The following is an 8,550-nucleotide window of genomic DNA, read 5'->3' on the forward strand; positions in this document are numbered from 1 at the left end:
AAGTAAATGGCAAGGTCAATATATGACCTGATTCATTCAAGAACATACACATGACATGAAGGCTCTCCACAAAGTCTCGGGTATGAACATGAAATGTTTGTGAAGTCTATTCTTTTTTATATGACTCATGTTAAAGGAAATAGTTTATGCATTTTTAAATATTTCAATATTTGAAATGGTTTAGTCCTTTGTTTTGAATATTTCAAATTTGCAGTTTTGTTTGCAAATTGTTTAGAGCCCATTTTGTAATTAATTTAAGAATTAGTCTTAAATAAATTATGGAACAGTTAGACTAAGGAATGTAAATTTGTTTTTAATTTTATCTTGTGAGCAAAATAGCTTGTTTGCTGGTCTATTTTGTTGTTTTATAAACTTAAGGATGGAGCCTGAAGTCAAGCCAGCTAGTCTTCGAAATGCATTTGCTATGCAAATGCAAAGTAAATCAAAGCTGATTCAGTCAATCTCCGGGTTAAGTTTATAAATTGAACAATCAATTTGTAGTCATTTTCGGTAATGCTGACTGCTTTTGATTTTGCTGGAGAATTATTACAGTTTTATGGAGTTTATTAAAATGTCATTTTGACTTACTCCTTTCAGTAAACATTATTTTTCTCTCTAGTTAAGTTTTGTTTATACAGCGAAATAATGTCTAGTGATCCATATAATTTTAATTAATTAGAGAATAGCCACAGCATCTTTAATTAAATAAAATTATATATTTTGTTTGATAAGATCACATAAAGTTTATTTAGACATTAAATTGTAATTAATTACACTGAATATAATAAATTTTATCCCACAGGAATTTTTATTATATTTATGTGTGATTAATTAGGATAAAATTTCATAACCTACCCACAGGAGTTATGAATTAATTAGTTTTATCATAAAGTTTTATTGAATCTGCTTCAATTGAAAATTTAGCCCACAGGCAATTTTCATGTCATTTGATTCAATTCTTTTTAGCATGTTTTACATTGGTAAAAAATGAAAGTTCATAAAAGTTTTATTGAATCTGTTTGAATTGAAAATTTAGCCCACAGGCAATTTTCATGTCATTTGATTTAATTCTTTTTAGCATGTTTTATATTGGTAAAACATGAAAGTTCATAAAAGTTTTGTTGAATCTATTTGAATTGAAAATTTAGCCCACAGGCAATTTTCATGTCATTTGATTCAATTCTTTTTAGCATGTTTTACATTGGTAAAACGTGAAAATTCATAAAGTTTTATTGAATCTGTTTGAATTGAAAATTTAGCCCACAGGCAATTTTCATGTCATTTGATTCAATTCTTTTTAGCATGTTTTACATTGGTAAAACATGAAAGTTCATAAAAGTTTTATTGAATCTGCTTGAATTGAAAATTTAGCCCACAGGCAATTTTCATGTCATTTGATTCAATTCTTCTTAGCATGTTTTACATTGGTAAAACGTGAAAATTCATAAAGTTTTATTGAATCTATTTGAATTGAAAATTTAGCCAACAGGGAATTTTCATGTCATTTGATTCAATTCTTTTTAGCATGTTTTACATTGGTAAAACATGAAAGTTCATAAAAGTTTTATTGAATCTGTTTGAATTAAAAATTTAGCCCACAGGTAATTTTCATGTCATTTGATTCAATTCTTTTTAGCATGTTTTACATTGGTAAAACGTGAAAGTTCATAAAAGTTTTATTGAATCTGTTTGAATTGAAAATTTAGCCCACAGGCAATTTTCATATCATTTGATTCAATTCTTTTTAGCATGTTTTACATTGGTAAAACGTGAAAATTCATAAAGTTTTATTGAATCTATTTGAATTGAAAATTTAGCCCACAGGCAATTTTCATATCATTTGATTCAATTCTTTTTAGCATGTTTTACATTGGTAAAACGTGAAAATTCATAAAGTTTTATTGAATCTATTTGAATTGAAAATTTAGCCCACAGGCAATTTTCATGTCATTTGATTCAATTCTTTTTAGCATGTTTTATATTGGTAAAACATGAAAGTTCATAAAAGTTTTATTGAATCTGTTTGAATTGAAAATTTAGCCCATAGGCAATTTTCATGTCATTTGATTCAATTCCTTTTAGCATGTTTTACATTGGTAAAACATGAAAGTTCATAAAAGTTTTATTGAATCTGTTTGAATTGAAAATTTAGCCCACAGGCAATTTTCATGTCATTTGATTCAATTCTTTTTAGCATGTTTTACATTGGTAAAACATGAAAGTTTATTAAGCCTCAACATACGCATGTGATTCTTTATTTTGATGCAGCAGTACAACCTGCAAATTTCTCTGAAATTCGTTCTCACATTCCCGAACTTGAGGAAGTAATCTCGTTTGCTTACTAAAAGATGATGGTTATTAACACTTCTTCATTAATAACACTTCTTCATTAATGATTGATAACACTTCTTCATTAATAACACATCTTCATTGATTCCCCTCTAGTGATGGTGAGCAATTGGTTTGCAAGCTCAAGAAGTCATTATATGGTTTAAAACAAGCATCCTGCCAATGGTATTTGAAATTCCATAATGTAATTTCTTCTTTTGGTTTTGTAGAAAACATTATGGATCAATGTATATACCTGAAGGTTAGTGGGAGTAAAATTTGTTTTTTTGTTTTATATGTGGATGACCTTTTTGCTAGCAACCAATGATAAGGGTTTACTACATGAGGTGAGACAATTCCTCTTTAAAAGTTTTGATATGAAGGATATAGGTGAGGCATCTTATGTCATTGGCATTAAGATCCATAGAGACAGATTTTGAGGCATCTTGGGTCTGTCACAGGAAACCTATATTAATAAAATTTTAGAGAGATTTCGGATGAAGGATTGTTCACCAAGTGTAGCTCCCATTGGGAATGTTGGGACGATGTCAGAGTGATCCAGGTTTAGACCACTGGAGAGCTGCAAAGAAAGTAATGAGGTACCTTCAAGGGACCAAAGACTACATGCTTATGTATATCCTGTTTGAGGCTGCTTTACATGGTGTATGGCTTAAGAATTTCATTTCTGGGCTTAGAATTATGGATTCTATCTCTAAGCCATTGAGAATATATTGTGATAATTCAGCTGCTGGTTTTATGGCTAAAAAAGTGGGAGTCGAAATAAACACATCGACATTAAGTATTTAGCTATAAGGGAACGTGTTAAAGAAAAGAAAGTGGTCATTGAGCACGTCAGCACTGAGTTAATGATCACTGATCCTTTGACTAAGGGCATGCCACCGTTTAAATTCAAGGATCATGTATTGAATATGGGACTTGGTTCCATTATGCAGTTTTTCATTGTATGGACAATGTTATTTTAATGAAATTCTTAATTATTGTGATGTTTTTTCTCATATTTATGTGCACCTTAAGTTGATTTGAGAAAATACATTTTAAGAAGGACCAAGAATAAACATAAGGTTTATTCATTAAGATATTGTTGCCACATAAATTATAATAAGAATAAATGCATAGTAATACATGGAAGATAATACTCGTCATTAGAGGACTTATCGCCATGATTCAAAGGGTCACTGCACCATATTTCCCTAAAAGGCGAAGATTGTGCACCGAAAAGGAAATTAATCCACATGTTACAACGCTCTTAAAAATGGTATGAAGGTAGTGAATTATGCTAATACGAAATTTAGATTGGGAGAGATGTAATTAAATTTTATTATTTAATTGAAGGTTTCTAATTAAAATAATAATAAATCTACATTTATATATTTATGTATTGATTGGAAGGCTTCTTACAATGATCACTTCTTTCCATTAGATCCCCTTCAGGCCTTTGGGATACCTACTACTTCATTATATTATATAGTTGGGGCTTGCTACTTGTTGGCGTGTTGGGGTAAACAAACTTGATGTGTTTTTTTTTTTTATCTCACAGTTGGAGTCTATGGAATAAGAAAGAAATTTGATAGCTTGGCAAAAGTGGTAGCTTGACAAAAGTGGTAGAGAAAGCATTAATCTCTCCTACCATGACAAACATGGCCACTAAAACTTGCAACATTGTTTGTAGGAAGTGAAAATTATGTTTCTTTCTTGCAAACATGTATGTTAGTATATTACAGTTTAATGAATATGTTTTATTATTATCATATATGGTTTCATACTTTAACAAAACATTCACCAAGACTTCACAATGTTTTATTATTCAATGAAAGATTTTCCAAGATCTTACAAGATTTTATAATTTAGTGAAAGATTCATCATGACTTTACAAGATAATATAATCTAGTGAGAGATTCGCCAAAATATATATATAGATATATATTATATTAGTGATAAAATCGCCTCCCATTTTTCCTATGTATCATGGGGATTCGCCCATTTATTATACATATAAATTTAGGGTGGTTCTTAAAATTTTCCCTGGTTGAAAATGTAGCAAGAAAATCTAGTTTTGACTTTGTCTTGGTCAAACTAAATTAAAATCTGAATTTCTATTTCAATAGAGTACTTGGAGGTAGTTAACTGAGGTGACATGGCTCTTGTCACTCAATTAACTCAGTAAATTAGAGTTGGAGACACTTAATTTCAGTTCTACATGATTGATTGCTAATTTGTACCAATATATTTTAGTTAATTTGAGTTATTATCAGTTTAACTATTTCTAACTATTAGAAGAACTAGTGGAGGTCAAGTTGTGGATGTGTAACTTCAACCCCACTCAGTGCTCAACTAGTTAACTGAGCAATCATTCCAAAATAATTGTTCCATGCAGAGAATTTGAGTTACCCAGTTTAGATGGAGATTCTAAGGTAGTGTACTATCAGTTGTAGCATATTCCCATATGTACAAGTGGTGCATGCAGTCAAAGATTGACCTAAGTCTATTGCGTAATTCCTTGGTGTGAAATTCCTAAAAAATAGGGGAAATCTCCCAAGGGAATAGCACAAGGAAATAGGAGCTTGGGAAGGCTTGAAATTTTCTAAGTGTTGGGTTAGTTTTAGTCAGTCGGTAGAGGGATAGACTATATACTTGCAAGGTGTTCTCAGGCTTGATCAAGCATTGTATTTCTTCTCTATTCTCTGATTAATGCTATACATATAGTAAGGGTTTTTGAGAAGTTTCTTTCCCCAAGATAAATATTTGTGTATGTGTGACGTCTCATTTTGCATGTTAATGATTCTTGTTTTATATGGTGAATTAATTTCCACATATCATTAGAGTATCTTCAAGTCTCGTGCTTTAGCAAATTTCATGAGCAATATTGAATCTACACATTAATTTCTACACTATGTGCAGGGAAGAGTGGTAGAGTTGCGGAAAAGACAAAGCACAATAAAGGTTAGGTCAAAGCTAAGAGAATTAACATAGCTCCATTCAAAATCATTTGGTTGCCTATATTTCTAATTTGGAGACATCTAAGGAGATGTATGATAAGTTGGTTGGGATGTTCAATTAAACAATGCAAATCAAATCCTCTTTCTCAAGGACAAGTTGAAGGACATAAATATGGATAAAGGGGAGTCTATTTAATCCTACTTTATGAGAATAACACAAATCAAGAATTACCTACTATCCATTGGAGAATTTATTGCTGACAGGGAGCTCACTCTCATTGCACTTGTAGGTCTTTCAAGAGCATGGGATGTGTTTAACACCACCATTCTCAACAATGATAGGATTCCTAGTTTCGACGAATTATTGGCTAGCTGCACTCAAGATGAGACGAGGATGATTGAGAGAGACAAGCCTCCACTCACGCTAAGAGGAAAAATAATTTTGGTCCAAGGAGACAAGGTCAAGGATTCAAGCAAGGATTCAAAGAAGGAAGAAAATGAAGGTGCTACAATTGCAGCAGGTTCAGCCACTATTGTAGAGAGTGTCCTCGCAAGAAGAATTCTCCAAGGGATGAAGACAACAACAACAACAATTTCAAAGACAATTGAAACCAAAGGAACAACATGTTCAATAATAAAGGAATTAGAAATGCTCTCATTGCTTGATATGGAAATTGTCGGCCTCCCAAAAGGACAATAAATTCAAGGTATGAGGAAACTTTGATGTTGTATAAAAACAAAATGGGTTTTATCTTATTTCCACTCTATGTACTACCTCTCCTCTAAATACCTTGGATCATTTGTTTATTGATAGTGGAGCCTCAAGGCACTTCACTGGGTACAAGGAATCCCTCTCAAATTTGGTTGAAAATAAGACTAATTTGGAAATCATACTTGGAGACAATGCCACCTACCCTGTGAAAGGGATAAGTATTATCACTCTTCACTTGAATCAAGGTCAAACCATTCATCTATAATAAGTATTGTATGTTCCCAATTTGGAGAACAAACTGGTGTCTATTTCTTTGATGGACGATAAAAGCTTCAAGATAGAATTCATTGATGGAAAGGTAAATATTTGGAAAAGAAACCCTAAAGATGCACTCAAAGTTTGATTTAGGGTTGATGGTCTCTATCAAGTTGGAGGAAGTCCTTTGAGAACCTTGACTTGCGATAATTATCTTCAATCTGAATTATGGCACTGGAGATTTTCACACCTTCATTACAAAGACTTACTTGGGGTAATAAAGATGGTCACAGGTATGCTCGAGTTCAACATAAATCATGAAGGAGTTTGTTAGGGTTGTGTAGCTGGGAAATTTCATTGGGACCATTCCCTTCTATTGAAATCCAAAACTATCGATATTCTTCAATTGTTCCATTCTAACCTATTTGGTATGTTTCCCATAACATCATTGGGACGATACTTATACTATGAAATTTTTGTGGATGACTTCTCACGCAAAACATGGATCTATTTCTTGAACAATAAGGATGATGTGTTCAAATGGTTTCGTTCTTTCAAAGAATTGGTGGAAAGTAAAATAGGGAAGAAAATCAAGATATTGAGGATTGGCAATGGAACCGAATATGAATCAAATAAATTCAATGACTTTTGCAGAGAGGATGCCATTAAGAGGGAGACAATTGTTCCATACTCTCATGATCAAAATGGTGTTGCTGAAAGGAATAACTAATCAATCATGGAAGGCACTCGTGCCATGCTCCATGATTAAGTCCTATCGAATTTCTTGTGGGGAGAAGTTACCAACATTGTCATGTATGTTCAAAGTAGGAGCATTCATCAAGCTTTGGAATTCAAGACTCTCGAGGAGGTCTTCACTAGTAAGAAACCTGATTTTTCTCATTTTAGATTTTTTTTGTTGTCCCGTATATTTTCATGCGCTTAAAGAGAAAAGAAACAAGTTGGAGCATCTGGGAAGAAAGGTATATTTGTGGGCTACAGTGAAAATTCATAGGCATATAGAATCTATGTTCTTGCTCAAAGAGATATGGAAGTAAGCCATGATGTCACTTTCGATGAAGACATTATTGTTGGGAAAGCTGGAGATCTCCCTATCCCTAGGAAGGACAATGATGATATTGTGGAAAAATAGGATGAACCTCCTACATATGGTCCTATGCTCGACGTTGAAGGCTCGATGGATCCCATTGATCCACCTCCCAGTGATCCCTCTACCTCAAGGAAAAGACCTTTCTGGCTCAAAGATGCTCTCAAAGATGTTTAAAGACACACTACTCCAACAGCGGCATTTCAGGAAAGTAAGAATCCAAACAGGTATCAAGGGTACTTAGTTGCTATGAGTACTATTTTTCAATTTGATCCATGTTCATTCAAAGAAGTCGTAAAGCACCAAGTCTAGAAGGATGCGATGAATGAGGAATATGAATCTATCATGAAGAATGATGTATGGGACATGGTGCCTAGACCCAAGGACAAGTTTGTGATCACCTCTAAATGGCTTTACAAAATAAAACATGGATATGATGAGAGTGTTGAAAAGTATAAGGTCAAGTCCATTGCTTGAGGCTTCTCTCAAAAGGAAGGAGTGGACTGTGACAATATATTTGCACTGATTTCCTGATGTTGCCACTCAAGGATGGAGCTTACATCAAATGGACGTTAAAATTTATTTCTTGCATGGCTCGCTTAACGAGGAAATCTACTTGGAACAACCTCAGGGGTTCGAAGTACAAGATCGAAGGACACACGTATGCAGGTTGAAGAAATCCCTCTATGGGTTGAAGCAAGCCCCTAGGGCTTGGTATGAGAGGATTGATAGTTATCTTATGAAAATGGGATTTACAAGGAGTGATGTTGATACTAACCTATACTTCAAGGTTGAAAAGGACATGCCTCTCATTTTGGTCCTTTATGTAGATGATCTCTTTCTAATAGGTGCAGACCCTCTCATTTATCAATGAAAGAGGGAGTTGGATTATGAGTTCGAGATCAAGAACCTAGGACCAATGCATTGCTTCCTAGGCCTAGAGGTCTAGAAAAATCCAGGTGAGATTTAGCTTTCTCAAATAAAATATATTGTGAAGCTGCTCAAGGGATGTGGGATGGTGGATTGAAAGCTTTTTTTTACTATGATGGAACTCAACTTCAAGAAGCTATGTGTAATTGTTGTTGGGCCCAAATTGGAAAACCCTTCGGAAGATAGACAACTTGTGGGGGACCTAATGTTCTTGGTAAACTCTCATCTGGACATATGCTTCGTTGTGAATACGTTGAGTCAAT

This window comes from Pinus tabuliformis, chromosome 8 (assembly GCF_031772625.1).
Source record: "Pinus tabuliformis cultivar Carrire ecotype Pingquan chromosome 8, CPIR1, whole genome shotgun sequence".
Classification (NCBI taxonomy): Eukaryota; Viridiplantae; Streptophyta; class Pinopsida; order Pinales; family Pinaceae; genus Pinus; species Pinus tabuliformis.